Source organism: Chrysemys picta, chromosome 3, assembly GCF_011386835.1.
Source record: "Chrysemys picta bellii isolate R12L10 chromosome 3, ASM1138683v2, whole genome shotgun sequence".
Lineage (NCBI taxonomy): Eukaryota > Metazoa > Chordata > Testudines > Emydidae > Chrysemys > Chrysemys picta.
In genome coordinates, this window is record NC_088793.1 from 186,435,932 (window position 1) to 186,456,217 (window position 20,286).

The window sequence follows — 20,286 nt, forward strand, 5'->3', positions numbered from 1 at the left end:
ACAGCAGAATAAACTGCATTCTAGTAATAGACATCAGGTACTAAGCATTCTATGGATAGTTTGAAATATTACTTAGAATTTGTCCTTCAAGCTGGAAAGATTTTAAGCATGTGGCTGTAGTGTTCTGTGCAATCCATTACTGTAACTGTTTCCAACAAGATGGATCTTTTTTTCTTCTGAAGAAAATAAAGCATCAAATAGCATGAGCTAGCAAGATTACAAGAGCAAATCTGAGTTGCTGATTACCTTTCTTCCTGCTTTACACTGGACAGAAGCCTTTGTTTGCTAGTAATTCTAGTTTCTAAAATGAAACATCAGCTCCACCTTCTGTAATTGTAAGGAATTGCATATATTGGCTATCAAATACTTCTAAAAGGAAAAGTAGTTAGCTAGTTCTTGGGTGACAGTGGTATGGGATGGAGTGAACTCTTGCACAAAATACCAAGCAAAAATAATTTTTCAATTGGCCATAATTATTTTATTGACTGTACTTATCTTATTAGACTTGAAGGACCTGATTCTGGTCTTGCCTCACATGTGCGCAAATAAGGAATATATCCATTGAAGTCTATGGGTTACCTAGGGAGGTAGTGGAATCTCCATCCTTAGAGGTTTTTAAGGCCTGGCTTGACAAAGCCCTGGCTGGGATGATTTAGTTGGTGTTGGTCCTGTTTTGAGCAGGAGGTTGGACTAGATGACTCCCTGAGGTCTCTTTCAACCCTAATCTTCTATGATTCTATGATTCTATGATTCTATGGATTGACAGCCTCAAAACTGGGGTAAGATAAGAACCTGGTCTTTAGAGTCAAATTTCTGGGGCCAATACTCAGGTTTATAAATTGAAAATTTGTCTTCAGTGTCTTCAACCTAGTCTTCTTGTCTTCAACCTAGTGCTTGGCGCAGGAGTCAGCAGCCAGGAACTGGAGCTCAGGGTCAGAGGCCAGGTACCAGAACCAATGGTCAGAACCAGGTTACCTGGAGTGAGGTAAGGAAGGAGCAGGATTGGGAACAAGTGTGCACAGGAACTAATGCAGCCATAGACAAATGCTCTGAGCAGCCACTGAATCATTCTTGCTGGGTTTTGAACTGGTCTGCTGATGCTTCTGGCCAATCAGATGGCATAGCCAATCCGACAGTGTACTACAGGCCAGATGTACTTGTTAGGTTGCCAGGAGCCTGGCTTTGCTGTAGGCCTTGAATCCTGAGGCTACAGTGTTTGCACAGTACCTAGCACAGTGGATCCTAGATTCATGACTTGGGCTCCCAGGCACTAAAATAATATCAATAATAATAAAATAATAGTAATAATAATAATAAAAAGAAGAATTAATAACAATTAAGATCTCCAGTGGTAGATTAAGAGCCTGAATTGAAGACATCTAAGTCAATGGTAGTCTTTCCACCAATGTCCATGGATTTTGAATTGAGCCCCAACGGGACGAAGGGAAATTAAATAGGGCCAGGATGTGTCAATAGGGAGAAAAAATAAGATGGGGCAGCAACAGGGAAGGGAAAAAGTGGAAGATGATATAAACAGCAGGAAGAGAAAGCATTGGTAGCATGTGGAAGATACAGATCTAGGAATCAGTCATAATTCCATAATTCAAAAGTTTGGCTGGTTTTAACATTATATGATTCTTTCAAGGGAATCTGGTCAAAACATAGAAATTTTAAGCTTCCCTCCCAGGTTTTATATTGTCAACAAAATCCCTGACAGAGTTATAGTTTTGTTACTAACAATTACCAGTCTGATCTATATTTATAACATGGCCATTGTCTGCAACAGTGCTGATTGAATAGGTGCACAACAACTGGAGTACCTGCAAAGGTGAAGGCTCATTAGTCAACTGTGATTAAATGGAGCTTTTTAATAGTAAAACACAATTAAAAGTGTACTTAAGATAAATACACTAACCCTGACTCAAGTGCTTTCAAAGAATTTAAGGCCATAAGGGACCATTATGATTGTCTAGCTTGAATTCCTGCACAACACAGGCCATAGAATTTCACCCAATAATTCCTGAATAAAACCCAATAGCTTGTGGTTAAGCTAGAGCATAAAAAAACCTGCAAGTTCTTTTGAAGATTTGGCTATAAGTGATTTGCTCAAAGTCACACAGGAAGACTGTGGCAAAGGTGGGGCTAAAATTCAGACCATCTGACTCCCACCCTGTTAATCACAATCCCATCAATCCTCTCCATTAAACACTGCACAGAAAATGTGCTTCTACTGTATACAGATTGTTTAGCTTTTCCTTTATATGCACCGTTGAGAAGAATTTTCACATTTGAAATGGAAAACATTTTTTAAATAGTATCCTTTCTGGGCATTGACTCCTTCTATATTCTGCCCCCCCCCCCCCCCCCCCCCACTAGCAGTGATGCAAGCGGTGTCCTGCAGTAGCTTTTCACCTACAAGCAAATACTTCTAAGCCAAAAGTTAACTCAGCAGATGCATAAACTCTAAACTCCCCTGCGTGAGCTTTGTGAAATAAAAACTGAAATTTAAAAACATTTTAGCTACAATTGAAAAGCTGTTGAAAGAAGCAGCCTTACAGAATGTAGGCTGAAACATTGAGTTGCTTGTTTTCCTGCTGTGCTGAGTTTTGATTATTCCTCAGGGAATAAACAGACCCATCTACGTGTTTGAAAAAAAAATGATGCTTGAAGAAGACTCATCTCTTTATAATGTTTCACAGCTCGGTTTTACTCCCAGGCACATGAGGAGGATAGAAGATTATGGGCTATGTGTTGCTGAGGAATGAGCAATGTATTAAGTTACTATATAACGCTTGCATGTGAAAGGACATGAGAATGTATATGTTAAGTACTTTCTAGTGCTGTTATGTAGCCATGTTAGTCCCAAGATATTAGAGAGACAAGTTGGGTGAGGTAATATCTTTTATTAGACCAACTTCTGTTGGTGAAAGAGACAAGCTTTATATCTACACAAAACTTGTCTTCTGCCCAGTCCTGAAGAAGAGCTCTGTGTAGCTTGAAAGCTTGTCTCTTTCTCCAACAGAAGTTAGTCCAATAAAAGACATGCCCTCATCTTAAGAATTGTTGGGGTGTTCGGAACATGGGAATATTGCCTATTAATTGAATGAGCATTATCTTGGCTTGGCCTAGTGGATGAGGCACTAGTTTGAAGCTCAGGAAATCTGGGATCAATTCCCAGCTCAGCCACAGACTACCCATATGACCTTTGGCAAGTCACTTAATCTATTCTCTTGCCCCTCTGTGAAAGGGGGATAATACTTCTCTATCTCACAGTAACATGGTGAAGATGAAAATCCACAAATGTTTGTGAGCTGCTGAGCTACAATGATCTGGAGAGCCATTTAAACAGATTTTATACATGAAAATGCATATGTTTTCATGCAGGGGATTGGACTAGATGGCCTCCTGAGGTCTCTTCCAACCCTAATATTCTATGATTCTATGACATATTACATTAAATAAAGAATTCCTGTTTAAGTATAGAATACTCTTTATCTTACACACCTATTTAGTTGCTTAGATGATTTATGCTGGGGAAAATGATACATATGTAAGTTTTAAAAGGTTGGAGCCCTCAGAGTGTAATTGCTTTGAATTGCCTTATGATTTTTAATTTCCTTTCAGTCAGCTGGTGCACAACATTGCCATGTAGATATATACACCAGAGCGAAATGGAAATACGATTATCTTTTTGTCATCATATTAGTTCAGTGGGGTGTGTGTGGTTTAATTTCAGTCATTTATTTGTGGTGGGGTTACAGATGCAGTAATTTAAAAAGAAACATGTTCTGGCTCAAACAGAATAGGACCATTACAATATAATGATTTGGCAGTTTTCACAGCATTATATCACCACTCCAGGACTTAAATTCTCATAGAGTATTTCCTGGAGCCCTCCACACTCCCCTCTCCCCCAACATGTGATAAAGCTCCGGGGGATTGAAAATATTTACCAGAGCTCCGCACCAGGCAGCTCCGGCTGAATTTAAGCCCTGCATCACTCTCATGTAACCCGCTCAATTTAGAACACCCCGCCTATACCCTGAGGGATCAAGGCATGCTCAATAAATTTAGGCACTCCCACCCTTTCCCTTCCGATGGCTCAGGGTGTAAGGCACCTGTCCTTACACATAGGGCTCAGGAAGAAACCTGGTCAATTTAAGTACCTTCCCTTTCCAGAGGGGCTGAGGGCTCTACGGGTCTGCAAAACCTTTTCCCAGTGAAAGAGGGTGTTGTGTTGTGCTCTAAGCATCTCTTTATTAGCAATGCACACAGAATAAGTATTCCAAGCAAATCTCTTATGCTCACCACTCCCAATATACAGACAAATTTCACCCAATGGGCAATCATGATCCACTCATCTGGGGGCTCCCTGCGATGCCTCTGCATGTCATGGTCATGCAGAGGGGTCAGAGTTCCAGCAGCTTGATATTGAACTGCAGTCCAGAATTGGTTCCCAACGAGCATTGTTTTTTATTTACATTATATAGGTTAAAACTAGCTCCCTCCTTCAAATTTACAAAACTTATCACATTATCCACACTCCTAAATAGCAAAACATTTAACCAATTACACACTGGCACCTCTGTGTCCTCCTTCCTGCCCAAGTTTTTTTTACATTTTATCTTTCATGCCCAAATTGTAACTTTCTGTTTGTGCAGATGGTCAGCATAAAAACACTGGTTAGAGCTTATTTTACCATTTATTGAGTATCTCTCTGTATCCTCCCTAATTTCCCAGTGCCTGGGTGTTTCTACTTTGTAACCTTGGTGGTTATAACTCTCCTTAGGGACTTTCCTGAGATGGGGGTGCTTTATCAGCAGCAGAACATTCTTTTTTTTTTCAGTTTTAGTGGTGAACTTCCTGAGTTTCATCCAAGGCTGGTTTAATATGTGGGGGGAGGGGTTTTTCAGGGCTCAGACCTACACTCATGTTAACCCAAAGCAAAGTGAAATTCATATGATCTGAATCTCAAACTTGCCACATCATGAAAATGATAGATCAGATTGCCCAACTTACATCTAAACTGGCAAATTTTGCACACATTTTCTACATGCTTATATGGCCCCTAACACCATAATATCTGAGCACCTAACAAACAGTAATGAATTTAATCTCACAGCACACAGTGAATGAGGGAAGTCTTATTATCATCATCTTACCAATGGGGAACTGAGGCACTGAGTGACTTGCCCAAGTTAACACAGGAAGTTTACAGTACAGCCAGGAATTGAACAGGGGAATCCTGAATCCCTATCCAGTGCCTTAAACTTGAAACCACCCTTATTCCCCTTGCCCCCAAATATAGGCACACAAACTAGCATTTGGGCACAAAAATGAGAAAGTTGTGTGCCTATGCCTAGCAGCATCATGTCTGCATACAGGGCTCAGGTGAAGGAGAGAATCTGGCCAGTAAGTCTGTGTTATATATCTGAACTTTTATGTACTTGCTGCATGAATAAACTGTACTTCTGTTTCTGAGCAAACCGATCACAGGAGGTGGAGACTGTGGATGGGTTAGGGATCATGCCCAAATATCATCCTCTACAGATATTGATTGGGCATTGTTAGCAAACACAAAAGAGATACTAAAAGAGATTCTAAAAGGGTGATGATTCATCTCTATATATTGGAATTAGGAACAAAATATAAGTTGCCTACGAAGAGGCTTGGTGTGAGATGCTGCCCTTTTAATTTGAGATGTGACTTGAAAATCAGCCAGTAACAGAGATATGTGACTGAAGTGAAAATAGGTCAAAGCATTTTCCTGAGAATCAGTCACTTTGCTGAACATGTCCCTAAAGTTACAGCAACACATTTGCTGCATATGCCTATGCAAATCGGCAACAAAGGATTTTGTGTTACAGAGGGTTTGAGCTCTTTGTAACAAATTTCTGGACTATCTTGGTATTTTAGCAATATTAGTCTGTGTTTATGTATACTTGAGCTGGTAAAATAATACAAAAAATGATTCAGGAATGTTTCTAGTTGTAAGAGCTGTGAGTTAGTTTGTTGTTATTTGGGGGAACATGTTACCCATTTTTCACATGTATTCAAATGACCACTTGGTACTGGTGAAAATGTTTGCAAAGCCAAAATGTTTCACACATGTTAGCTGCACTATCAACTCAGGAAAGACAATCTCTAGAGCCTGACAGTCAAAAAATTCCATACACATCAATGGACAAAGACTGCAGGGTAGGACCTGTGAAAATTACCTGATATTATCACTAATATTGTCATTTTTTTATTCCCTTACAGTAATTGTTGAGCCTGGGGTAAAAATTTCTAAAGCCCATTGATGTGAACAGAAAGACTTTTTTGATCAAGTTCTAAATGTCTTCATCTGTAGAACCCATTCCAACAGTGACACTAAGAATCTATCTGATGAGCTCCATGCCCATGCCTGAATTTTATCACTGGGGGAGAAATAGAATACCTCATAACAAATCATTTTTATGAGTGTGAAGAGGGGTTATTTTTCTAAAATTTCTTTGCTTTGTTGTCAGTTCAATAAATCTTGTTATAAATGTTCAGGGCTATATCATTTGTAAACCACATTTCTCGCTCATGATTTGACCAAGAGTTTGGATGGGAAGTTAGCCTCATTCTTCATAAATATTAATAAGAGATGCACAATTAATACCTCAGTTATAGTGCTTCTAAAGTACCCTCTTACAGTAGAATTTAGATGAGATCGTGTTTATGTACTGTAGACCATTTAGGCTTTAGATTATAACATATTCTAGGAAGAGATGAGATCCACCTAATGAAGAGAGGGAAGATCATCTTCGCAGACAGGCTTTCTAACCTAATGAGGAGAGCTTTAAACTAGGTTCGCCAGGGGATGGTGACCTAAGCCCAGAGGTAAGTGGGAAAGTCGGATACTGATTCATATTGAGAAAGTAGGGCAATAGGCTAGTTATCTTAGGTGCCTGCATACAAATGCAAGAAGCCTGGGAAACAAGCAGGAAGAATGGGAAGTCCTGGCACAGTCAAGGAACTATGATGTGATTGGAATAACAGAGACTAGCTGGGGTAGCTCACATGACTAGAGCACTGTCATGGATGGGTATAAACTGTTCAGGAAGGACAGGAAGGGGAGGAAAGGTGGAGGAGTTGCAGTGTATGTAAGAGAGCAGTATGATTGCTCAGAGCTCCAGTATGAAACTGGAGAAAAGCCTGTTGAGAGTCTTTGGGTTAAGTTTAGAGGTGAAAGCAACAAGGGTGATGTTGTGGTGGGTGTCAGCTATAGAACACCAGAGCAGGAGGATGAGGTAGACAAGGCTTTCTTCAGACAACTAACAGAAGTTTCCAGATTATAGAATCATAGAATCATAGAATATTAGGGTTGGAGGAGACCTCAGGAGGTCATCTAGTCCAATCCCGTGCTCAAAGCAGGACCAACACCAAATAAATCATCCCAGCCAAGGCTTTGTCAAGCCGAGCCTTAAAAACCTCTAAGGATGGAGATTCCATCACCTTCCTAGGTAACCCATTCCAGTGCTTCACCACACTCCTAGTGAAATAGTGTTTCCTAATGTCCAACCTAGACTTCCCCCCACTGAAACTTGAGACATTGCTCCTTGTTCTGTCATCTGCCACCACTGAGAACAGCCGAGCTTCATCCTCTTTGAAACCCTTCCTTCAGGTAGCTGAAGGCTGTTATCCAATTCCCCCCTCACCCTTCTCTTCTGCAGACTAAATAACCCCAGTTCCCTCAGCCTCTCCTCATAAGTCATGTGCCCCAGCCCCCTAATCATTTTCATTGCCCTCCACTGGACTCTCTCCAATTTGTCCACATCCTTTCTGTAGTGGGTGGACCAAAACTGAACGCAATACTCCAGGTGTGGCCTCACCAGTGCTGAATAGAGGGGAATAATCACTTCCCTCGATCTACTGGCAATGCTCCTACTAATGCAACCCAATATGCCTTTAGCCTTCTTGGCAACAAGGGCACACTGCTGACTTATATCCAGCTTCTCATCCACTGTAATTCCCAGGTCTTTATATGCAGAACTGCTGCTTAACCAGTTGGTCCCCAGCCTGTAGGGGTGCATGGGTTTCTTTCTTCCTAAGTGCAGGACTCTGCATTTGTCCTAGTTGAACCTCATCAGATTTCTTTTGGCCCAATCCTTCAATTTGTCTAGGTCACTCTGGACCCTACCCTCCAGCGTATCTACCTCTCCCTGTATCTACCTCTCCCCCCAGCTTCGTGTCGTCACAGGTCCTGGTTCTCATGGGGGACTTCAATCACCCTGACATCTGCTGGGAGAGCAATACAGCAGTGCACAGACAATCCAGGAAGTTTTTTGGAGAGTGCCAGGGACAGCTTCGTGGTGCAAGTGCTGGAGGAACCAACTAGGGGCCATACTCCTCTTGACCTGCTGCTCACAAACAAGGAAGAATTGATAGGGGATGTAGAAGTGGGTGGCAACCTGGGCAGCAGTGACCATGAAATGGTTGAGTTCAGGATCCTGACACAAGGAAGAAAGGAGAGCAGCAGAATACAGACCCTGGACTTGAGAAAAGCAGATTTTGACTCCCCCAGGGAACTGATGGGCAGGATTTCCTGGGAGGCTAATATGAGGGGAAAGGCATCTAGGAGAGCTGGCTGTATTTTAAAGAAGCTTTATTGAGAGCGCAGGAACAAAACATCCCAATGTGCACAAAGAATAGCAAATATGGCAGGTGACCAGCTTGGCTTAACAGAGAAATCTTCACTGAGCTTAAACACAAAAAGGAAGCTTACAAGAAGTGGAAACTTGGACAGATGACTAGGAAGGAGTATAAAAATATTGCTTGACCATGCAGGGGTGTAATCAGGAAGGCCAAAGCACAATTGGAGTTGCAGCTAGCAAGGGATGTGAAGGATAACAAAAAGGGTTTCTACAGGTATGTTAGCAAGAAGAAGAAGATCAGGGAAAGAGTGGGACTCTTAATGAATAGGGGAGGCAACGTAGTGACAGATGATGTGGAAAAACCTGAAGTACTCAATGCTTTTTTTGCCTCGGTCTTCACAGACAATGTCAGCTCCCAGACTGTGGCACTGGGCAGTACAGTATGGGGAGGAGGTGAGCAGCCCTCAGTGGTGAAAGAACAGGTTAAGGACTATTTAGAAAAGCAGGACTTGCACAAGTCCATGGTCCAGATCTAATGCATCTGAGGTTGCTGAGAGAGTTGGCTCATGTGATTGCAGAGCCATTGGCCATTCTCTCTGAAAACTTGTGGCAATCGGGGGATGACCTGGATGACTGGAAAAAAAGGGAAATAAAGCGCCCATCTTTTAAAAAGGGAAGAAGGAGAATCCTCACCTCAGGCCCTGGAAAAATCATGGCGCAGGTCCTCAAGGAATCCATTTTGAAGGACTTGGAGGAGAGGAAAGTGACCAGGAACAGTCAACATGGATTCACCAAGGGTAAGTCATGCCTGACCAACCTGATTGCCTTCTATGATGAGATAACTGGCTCTGTGGATAGCAGTGGATGTGACATATCTTGACTTTAGCAAAGCTTTTGATACAGTCTCCCCCAGTATTCTTGCCAGCAAGTTAAAGAAGTATGGATTGGATGAATGGACTATAAGGTGGATAGAAAGCTGGCTAGATCATCGGGCTCAACAGGTAGTGATCAATGGCTTGATGTCTAGATGGCAGCCATCATCAAGCAAAGTGCCCCAGGGGTCAGTCCTAGGGTCAGTTTTGCTCAACATCTTCATTAATGATCTGGATGATGGGATGGATTGCCCTGTCAGCAAGTTCACAGATGACACTAAGCTGGGGGGAGAAGCAGATACGCTGGAGGGTAGGATACTACCTGAAGGGGGGTTCCAAAGAGGATGGAGCTCAGCTGTTCTCAATGGTGGCAGATGACAGAATAAGGAGCAATGGTCTCAAGTTTCAGTGGGGGAGGTCTAGGTTGGATATTAGGAAACACTATTTCACTAGGAGGGTAGTGAAGCACTAGAATGGGTTACCTAGGGAGGTGGTGAAATCTCCTTCCTTAGAGGTTTTTAAGGCCCGCTTGACAAAGCCTTGGCTGGGATGATTTAGTTGGTGTTGGTCCGGCTTTCAGCAGGGGATTGGACTAGGTGACCTCCTGAGGTCTCTTCCAACCCTAATATTCTATGATTCTATGAAATCATGCAAAATCAACCTAATTTCCTTGTGTGACGGGAGGAAGCTGTTGTCATGAAAACATCCACTCAATCTGAAAATACCATAATGCTACTATATAAATCCATGGTATGTCCACACCTTGAATACTGACTGCATTTCTGGTTGCCACATCTCAAAAAAGACATTAGAATTCGAAAAAGTACAGAGAAGGGCAACACAAGAGATTAAAGGTATATTACATCTTCCATATGAGAATATGTGACCTTAGAAAAGAGATGACTAGAATATGACAAAGGTCTATAAAATCATGACATGTGTGGAGAAAGTGAATAAGGAAATGTTATTTATCCTTTCACATAGCATAAGAACCAAGCGACCAAAAGTCCTGTGGTACCTTATAGACTAATAGACGTATTGGAGCATAAGCTTTTGTGGTTGAATACCCACTTCATCAGATTCATGTCATAAGAACCAAGGGTCACTCAATGAAATTAATAGGTATCAGGTTTAAAACAAATAGAAGGAAATACTTCTTCACACAACCCATAGTCAACCTGTGAAACTAATTGCCAGTAGATGTTGTGAAGGTTAAAAGTATAAATGACTACAAAAAGGAATTAAATAAATTCATGGAAGATAGGGCCATCAATGACTATTATCCAAGATGGATCCAACCCCCTGCTCAGGGTGTCCCTAGCCTTTGATTGCCACATGCTGGGAGTGGATGACAGGGGATGGATCACTTGATAATTGCTCTGTTCTGTTTATTCTCTCTGAAGCATCTGTCATTGGTAACTGTCAGAAGACAGGTGGTCGGCTAGATGGACCATTGGTCTGACCCCGTATGGCCATTCTTATGTTTTATGTTCCCTACCCTCCTCCATATCCTCTCTCCCAACACCCCCTTCAAGACATTTTCACCCCTGGCATAAGTGGGTGCAATTTCATTGACTTCAGTGGGGAACCACTCACATACCTAATGGGGAATTTGGTCCTCTTTCTCCTTCTTGGACTCACACTTCATTCCACTCTGGCTTCAAATAGCCTCTGATTTCCCATGCCTCAAGCACCTTCACTTCCTCCCCTCAAATCCCTTCAGATTCATTTCTTTTGTGAATCTTTCCTACTTTAGTCTTCTTTGTAACAACATCTCCAACACCATGTTGCATCTGAACTTTTGTTCCATGTATCATACAAGGAGTTCAGTATAGGAGCTGTGTCATTCTATGTTTTAAAGCACCATGTGCAATGTTGTGCAGTTTTAGCAAAATGTTCTCATACGTGTTAGACTGTAGCTTCTCTAACATTCTTCTCATTAGATCTTCCCCAGACAGATCTTTAACAGTAGACAGGTCTACAAATCAGCCACCCATCATGATCAGAAAGCCTGAACATTAAAAAAATGCATTTCCCTACAGTGTATCATTCTACAGCTACCGCCATTTAAATTATTAGTGCATCTATGCAAGATGCACTCAAATATAGCTGGTAGGTCTTTTATGTATTTTATATGGGCTGGAAAACAGAAAGCTGGGAAGCAGAAAAATTGTATGCTAACATACAGTAGAGTCTTTTCTACTTAAACAGAGTCTTCAAGGATCTTAAAACAAATTGTTAAGTAAAACCAGAGAACAAAATCCTCATCTGGAGTTAGTCAGCATAACTCCATTGAAATCAACAAAGCTGCTCCACCTTACACTAGCTGAGGGTCTGGCCCTGAATTTTTATTCAACAGCTTTTCCAAGGAGAAATGTGTCTACTATTTAGAATGCACCTATTGAATTGCAAGGGATGGACGAGCACAAGGCTGCCCACAGCTAAAGGCCCCTCCCCCAGCCTAAGGGGAGGAGCTACTGAATCTTGGAAGACAGGCTCCTGCGTGCTATCCCCTGTGATAATAGCTAAGTCACTAAATTATTCTATATCTGCAGTTTAATCCATCTCTAAGGGATATTAAAGGCTGATCCATCCAGGTGCTGAGTGCCTTCAACTCCCACTGGTGCCAAAAGGAGAAGAGGGAACTTGTCCCCTTGCAGAATTGAACCCACAATGCTTACACAAGCATGCTGTGATGCTGAGCACACTCAGAGGCTGTTCTATAACTGCAGATTATTGTATATATTCCTACTGGGCAGTGTCTTACTTCATAAATACATATTTCAGTCTTGTTGAATCTGCCCTCAAATAGGTGAAAGGCAAAATCAGAGGCTATATTCTCCCCTCCCAAAGGAAAAGAAAACAGAGGGAAAGGAAAAGAACTCAGATCATAGTTGTCAGTCTTACAAAAACTCTGCTGTACGATGTCCTCAAAGTGAGAGGAGCCTGAAGCTCTACATAACAGTCAGTGGGGACAAGGCTTTAAGGCCTGCAGAGATTATAAAAAACCCAGGGTGTCAACATATGGAATCAGGAATCTCCACAACAGTCCCCTGACTCCACCTGCACCCCGAGAGAGGCTACCATTGAATATCTGTTGCTCTGCCCAAAACTCTGCACAGCCCCTTTCTGAGTGGGGTGAAGGTATGGAACAAATGTTAATGTGGCTATGTTAACTCTTGCCAGGTGCACAGGACAGCATGCTGCTCAGTGTGACATGACCTTGCCTTCTCCAGTCTTGCTGAGCACAAACTGCAGAACTGTAACTGCAGGACTTCTGTAGGCTGAGACAGGGAGGAGCATGTTATCTCATTTCTATTCTCTCTCACCAGCAGAACTGGAAGGAAATCTTAGTTGCAATGTTTCCAATGCTCAATTTGAGGCTTGTTGTTTAATGCTTGGTTCCCCCTTTTTTTCTTGTGCCAAACTACTCTAAAAAATAAACATTGCTAATTGATCTGAGAAGATCTGTAGAGTTGGTCAAATAAATTAGGAAAAAACATAGTGAAATTTTTCAGAAGCACAAAATTCTTTTCATTTCACAGAATTCAAAACTGACTATTTTTGTGAATTTTTCTGAAATATTTTTATCAAAATAATTTTAATTGAAATAGCTTTTGAAACATTTGTTTGACAGAAAACCTGGATTTCAGGAGGAATTTTCCAGTTTTTGCAAAATGTACTGCAATATCTTTAGACATTTTGATTGAAATCAATCTTTTCAATCATATTAGAAGTTTTCTTGTTACCAAAAACCCAGTTTTCAGTGAGAACATATTTTTCAATAAATAAAAAATGTCTATTATTATTTGGGTGAAAATATTACAGAAAATGTAGATGGACCACTTTCTGCAAAAAGTTTTGCTTCTGAAAAAGGGCCACTTTTCTATGACAAAATGTTTTGTGTGAAAACTGTCAGCCAGATCAGTTTAGAAGCAAAATGACAATACAGCATCCTTTGAACTCAAAAGCATTGGGCAATAGCTGCACTTCACCTCAGGTTTTTGTTCTCTTCTTAATAGTGAGTGTGTGTAGTAGCTGTCATCTTAGTCAACACAGTTTTTGTCTCATCCCAATATTTTCTGCTCAACTCTCCCTTCCAGAAAATTACACACTAGTGAATGGCCTGAGCCAAAGTAACAGATTCTATCTACCTGGTCTAGGGTTTGTGCTGATGGTCATCACCATAGTATCTGAATGCTCTGCACACTGTCAAACTCCCACACACATTGTGGGAGTTTGGAGGTGAATCCTGATATAAATTATCATTACAACTTCATGGGTCAGGTCTGTCTCTAATATATTTAGGGTTAGACCATGCAATCAGCACAAAGGCCTGATAGGGAGCTAGTGCCAGTGGGAAAGCACTGGACATGATTATGCCATCTCTCCCAGAACTGGTTGTTGCTCATGGGGTGCGTGCACATTGACATTCATTAAGAAGGAACAAATTTCTCTGTCTATGTCCCCCCCCCGCCACACACACACAGGCTACTGCATAGAGCTCCCAGGCCAACCCACTGCCCCATGGGAGCAGTCAGTGAATTGTCCCTGCACAGCGCCTGCTATTGTGATTGGTCCTTGAGCAGACAATGCATTGTGGGGGACACATCTTAATCAAGGACCAACCACAGTCTGCCCCTTTAGGAATTAAATGGTCCTTTAAGGCACAGCCTTGAGTCAGGCATGGTTTGGCTCCTCGCTGTTTTGTATGAACCTCAGGATGCAATGCTACTCATAGCTCCCAGGTAAATGGGAGGAGCTCCTCAGGAGAGACAGCATTTTTGAGTGCACTTTGCCACCTCTGCTGGCTGATATGGAGAGATGGGGTCATGGAGCTGCCCCTTCCCAGCCCATTTGGCACAGGCAGCATCCCTGTGGGCAGTAGAGGGAAACAGTACCTATGGTCAGGTACCACAGTGATGTAAGTAAAGACCATTTCGTGATGTCTGAATACTGATGACACCATAGCAGAATTTTCGGAAGCCTCCTCGATCCATCGCTAACTTTACACACAGCTGCTGACCTCTGAGTGATCAGCCACATACCAGCTATCAATGTCCTCACTGGTTGTCCCCAACTACGATGACCCACCACCAGTCCTTTTATGATAACTTTCTTGAGGTTATTTCTATCTCTGTGCCTCATGTAACTAAGGTACATAAGTTTGCCCCTGTTGATTTCTGAAAGCAGAGTCCTCTTCTCTCCACTAGTATTTTTAACATAAACATTCCTCATCTTTTACATCCAGGAGAAACCAAGAGTCTTCATTAGCTCCATATCTCAAAGGCTTCAGGCTTCAGTTTTCTTCTTGTTAGCAGCATTAGTTTTCCAGGATTCACATCCGTAAGTCGAACCTTCATGCATTTTAAGATGCCTGACCTTAAAAACCTCTAAGGAAGGAGATTCCACCACCTCCCTAGGTAACCCATTCCAGTGCTTCACCACCTTCCTACTGAAATTTTTTTTCCTAATATCCAATCTAAACCTCCCCTACTGCAACTTGAGACCATTACTCCTTGTTCTGTCATCTGGTACCACTAAGAACAGTCTAGATCCATCCTCTTTGGAACCCCCTTTCAAGTAGTTGAAAGCAGCTATCAAATCCCCCCTCATTCTTCTCTTCTGCAGACTAAACAATCCCAGTTCCCTCAGCCTCTCCTCATAAGTCATGTGCTCCAGCCCCCTAATCATTTTTGTTGGCCTCCGCTGGACTTATATTCCCTGCCTATTTCATTGAGATGACAGATATTCACAATTTGATCACTTATGTCTCATCCCTCCCTGAAACCAGTTTGTTGTGATGGTAGTTCTGCTTCTATCATTTGTTTCATGTGATCCTGAATTACGCAGAGCAGCCCTTTATTCGTGTACCATCTCCCTGATATCAAACAATAGTTACTGCACTCTGTTATATCCCCTTTCTTTGATAAGGGCAGAAAGATTGACTTAATCTAGTCCTCCACATATCATTGCTAATTTTCCATGTAAGATCAATACTGCAGTCAACCCTTGCTTTTTAGAAATCCTGCTGCTAAGTCATCTACCCTGGTGTTTTTCCAGGCTTCATTTTCATAATAGCACACACCACTTCCTCTTGCAGGATTGATGGCTCCAGATCCATATTCTCTTTTGTCATCCTGTATTGTAAGTAGCTCTGATGAGGCATAGAGATTGGTACAGTAACGCTCCTGCATTCCCTCTGTCTCCAAGCCATACTCTTTCATTCTGTCACTTTTTTGCCAGCTCAAACACCTTCTTTATTAAGCATGGTGTGGTCCAACACTGACTTTTTGGAGTGTGTTCTTTGCCAGCTTTGACCATGATGGCTTTCATTTTATTCCAAGGTTTGTTTAAGTTGTTTTCTTCTTTCATCCATGACAATAACTCAAACCGATTATTTACAGAAGTCATGTAGTTTGTTGATTTTGGACAAGTCCAGACAGAGTGGACCTGCCAAACCTCTGATCTTTTAAGTATTAATTTTATGTATTGATGGTCTGACCTGCAGTCTGCACTTGGCAAAGTCTTTGTCTACTGGACACTCGAGCGCCAGCATCCCTGTATCATTACATAGTTGATTTGATTCTCTGTCACAGTGCCAGGTGATCTCCATGTATATAAACATTAAGGATGTTGAGAAGATGGTGTTTGCAATGACCAGATGATTAGAGCAGCATAATTTGACTAAATGCTTCCTCTCTCATTTTGTTTCCCATTACTTCTTTGAAAGCTTACAGTTCCAATTTTTGCTTTCAGGTCTCCAATTACAAGGGTGAACAGGAGGACTTGTGGCACCTTAGAGACTAACAAATTTATTAGAGCATAAGCTTTCGTGGACTACAGCCCACTTCTTCGGATGCATATAGAATGGAACATATATCGAGGAGATATATATACACACATACAGAGAGCATAAACAGGTGGGAGTTGTCATATCAATTCTAGCTCAGCAGTTTCTCGTTGGAGTTCATGAGATTGATGGATTTCCACTCCATACGGCTAAATGCAGTGCCTTGCATAATGAAAGGTTTCAGAGTAGCAGCCGTGTTAGTCTGTATCCGCAAAAAGAAGAACAGGAGGACTTGTGGCACCTTAGAGACTAACAAATTTATTAGAGCATAAGCTTTCGTGGACTACAGCCCACTTCTTCGGATGAGCTAGAATTGATATGCAAACTAGACACAATCAACTCCGGTTTGAATAAGGACTGGGAATGGCTGAGCCATTACAGACATTGAATCTGTCTCCCCTTGTTAGTATTCTCACACTTGTTATCTAACTGTCTGTCTGTACTAGGCTAGCTTGATTATCACTTCAAAAGTTTTTTTTCTCTTAATTAATTGGCCTCTCAGAGGTGGTAAGACAACTCCCACCTGTTTATGCTCTCTGTATGTGTGTATATATATCTCCTCAATATATGTTCCATTCTATATGCATCCGAAGAAGTGGGCTGTAGTCCACGAAAGCTTATGCTCTAATAAATTTGTTAGTCTCTAAGGTGCCACAAGTCCTCCTGTTCTTCTTTTTGCGGATACAGACTAACACGGCTGCTACTCTGAAACCTTTAATTACAAGGGTGATGTCTTTGCTTGGTGTTTTACTGAGTATCTCTTCAATTTGTTCATAGAGCACCTCATCCCATCATCATGAGCTGCTGTTGTAGGGGCATAAACCTGTGTGATCAACATATTAACTGGATTTGCTCAAAGGCAAATAGGATTATAGTTTCCCTTTGTCTTCCCCACAGTGATGGGCAGGGGATAAAAATCTGAATAGGAGACAACTGTGCTTGGCCGCTACCTGGGAAAAGAGACAGAGGAAAGCTTGCTGTGCTCTTCCCACAGTCTTGACCAACTGTACAAACTATCCTTAGTATTTGAACTTATCAGCAGAGATCAGGAGGGAGTTTTTCTCCCCATCAGACAATATTGTGGGGGGGGGGGGGAATGTCAGATGCTCTACTACAGTGGTTCTCAACCAGGGGTTCATGTACCCCTGGGGATATGCAGAGGTCTTCCAGGGGGTACATCAACTCATCTAGATATTTGCCTAGTTTTACAACAGGCTACGTAAAAAGCACTAGTGAAGTCAGTACAAATGAAAATTTCATACAGATACTGACTTGTTTATATTGTTCTATACACCAAAATGTAAGTACAATACTTATATTCCAATTGATTCATTTTATAATTGCATGGTAAAAATTAGAAAGTAAGCAATTTTTCAGTAATAGTGTGCTGTACTTTTATGTCTGATTTTGTAAGCAAGTAGTTGTGAGGTGAAACTTGGGGTATGCAAAACAAATCAGGTTGTTTGTTTTATTGTTCCTCTGATGTATCCAGTATAAGCCACAACTGAAGGTATGTGAAGATCCCAAACTGGATGGGATAGTGATCTAGTCTGATCAGGAAATCCTGTGTCCCCGGTGAATTGTAATGCAATTATATCCTTGTTCTTGACTTCTGGGTGGGCAATGCTTAACTAGCGGAAGCAACTGTGGCTGAAGGGAGAGAGGGTAAAGGAAAATAATGGTTTTGAAAGATGGGTATGTTATTTCTATTGGCTTTTTCTATTTCTGGAAGACAACACAGGGAGATATTATTTGTTTCATTTTTCCCTCTTCTTAAACTGCAGCAAATTCCACTTACCTTGAAGAGTTGTGAGAGGCTTACTGCAAAATAGCCAGATTCAATGTGACTTTTCAATGAAGTTTCCACCATAAGATGGATCAGTTTGCTAGAAGATTCAAGTCAAATGGAAAATGCTGGGGGAGAGTTTCAGTATTATTACAATATAACAATTCTTCAGGTTCACATTCTTGCATTAGTTGGGGATTTTGAAAGCCAGATTTACTTATATGTAGGGCAATCTTTGTTATTTAACAGAAGACACAAATGAAAGAGGCAACATGCAGCAAGCCAACTGCACCACGTTATTATCCTTGCACAGTGGTGGCCCTGGACAAGTCTCTTTCTAGCTATGCATATGGCTTAAGAGAACACTTGAAGATTTGTACCTGAGCTGGAACAGAAGTGACTCATTAGTTATTTACACAGTGAAGATATTAATGGCCAAATTTTCATTCCTTCATAATCCTGGGGTGAACATAATTTATGAGACTGTTGGCCTTGGGCATGCACCCATCCTGCATGTGCACAATTCTGATTTGTGCTCCCAGACTGGGTGGTTGGCTAGCTGATACTCCAATTTCTGCCTGAAAATATTATTTAATATAAAAATGGATGAGTCCCCAATTTCAATGATCAATCAGGTATGTGTACACAACTGACAACTGACTGTGTCAGTAAGTTTGTCCATGCAGTTATTATTTAAACCTATGATATTAAAATCAAAATAACTGCAGCTGAAAAACTACATAATCCATACTGACTACACAGTATGATTTAATATTATGGCATGGAAGACAGAGACCTCTAGTGGATTTAGTATATAAAGGCACTGTATATATTTATAGAAGGATTGATTTAATATTTTCCTTCTTTGTACCAAGTATTTAAAAAGCCACAAAAACACATTTAAAAAAAAGGTGAAAGAGTGATACTTTGAAAACAATGTAAAGATGAAAGGATATGCTCTTTATTTCTAATAATAATGGTGTAATAACTTTATAGCTGTAAAGATTCACTTCTGCAAGAAACTAATGCAAACTAATGAGAAAAAGGAGGCTTAGACAAGCAGGTAAGCATTGAGAGAATGCTGCAAATAGTGTCTGCTAAAACAGTAGCCATCCTGCAGCAAAAAAACTTCAGGACCAGACTCCAAAGAGAAACTGCTGAACTTCAGTTCATTTTCAAATCTGACACCATCAGCTCAGGATTAAACAAAGATTGTGAATGGCTAGCCAATTACAAAAGCAGTTTCTCCTCCCTTGGTGTTCACACGTCAACTGCTAGAAGAGGGCCTCATCCTACCTCATTGAACTAACCTTGTTATCTCTAGACTGATTCTTGCCTGCATATTTATACCTGCCTCTGGAAATTTCCACCACATGCGTCTGACGAAGTGGGTATTCACCCATGAAAGCTTATGCTCCAATATGTCTGTTAGTCTATAAGGTGCCACATGACTCTTTGTTGCTTTTTACAGATCCAGACTAACACTGCTACCCCTCTGATACTCAAAGTAATTTAAAGTCTCAAAGCACTATTATGTAAGGTACCTATCTGGAACACTTCACTCACCCTTGAAATGCAGACAAAACAGTTTAGGGCAGAAAGTGAAGGAGAATAGAGTCTCCAATCAGATCCCATGAGAAATATTCCTTTGGTCTCAGCTCTGGAATATCTGGGCAATACATACATCATAGCTTTCTATGAATGGTAGCTTCTGGAATTCTTTGACACTCAGTTCATTGGGCACTATCTGCCATTTTGGAGTATTTTTAAAGAAATTGAGCCAGCTGCTATGGAGGGTTATGTTCTCCATTCATGTGCAGGCGTCTGGTACCATCCTAACTTATACAAAGTGTGAGATACCCTGGTGACAGAGGTCTCACAAATATTAAAACAATTAACAGATACTGTATCCAATTGAAACTGCTGGGGGAATTTAGGTGGGAAGAATCTAATTAACTGAGTTTGAATTCTGCCAGCTTACTGGGATTAACATGTCTTCTCTTAAAGACCATGAGCTCTTTTGTGATCACAATTAGTCAGGACCCTGCTTTTCTATTTAATATGAAAATACAACACCTCCAGAAGAGCAGAGCTCGCTAGCTCTATGCCGGGGCATCAGCTCCATACTGACTGCTCTGTGTGCCACCTACTGCA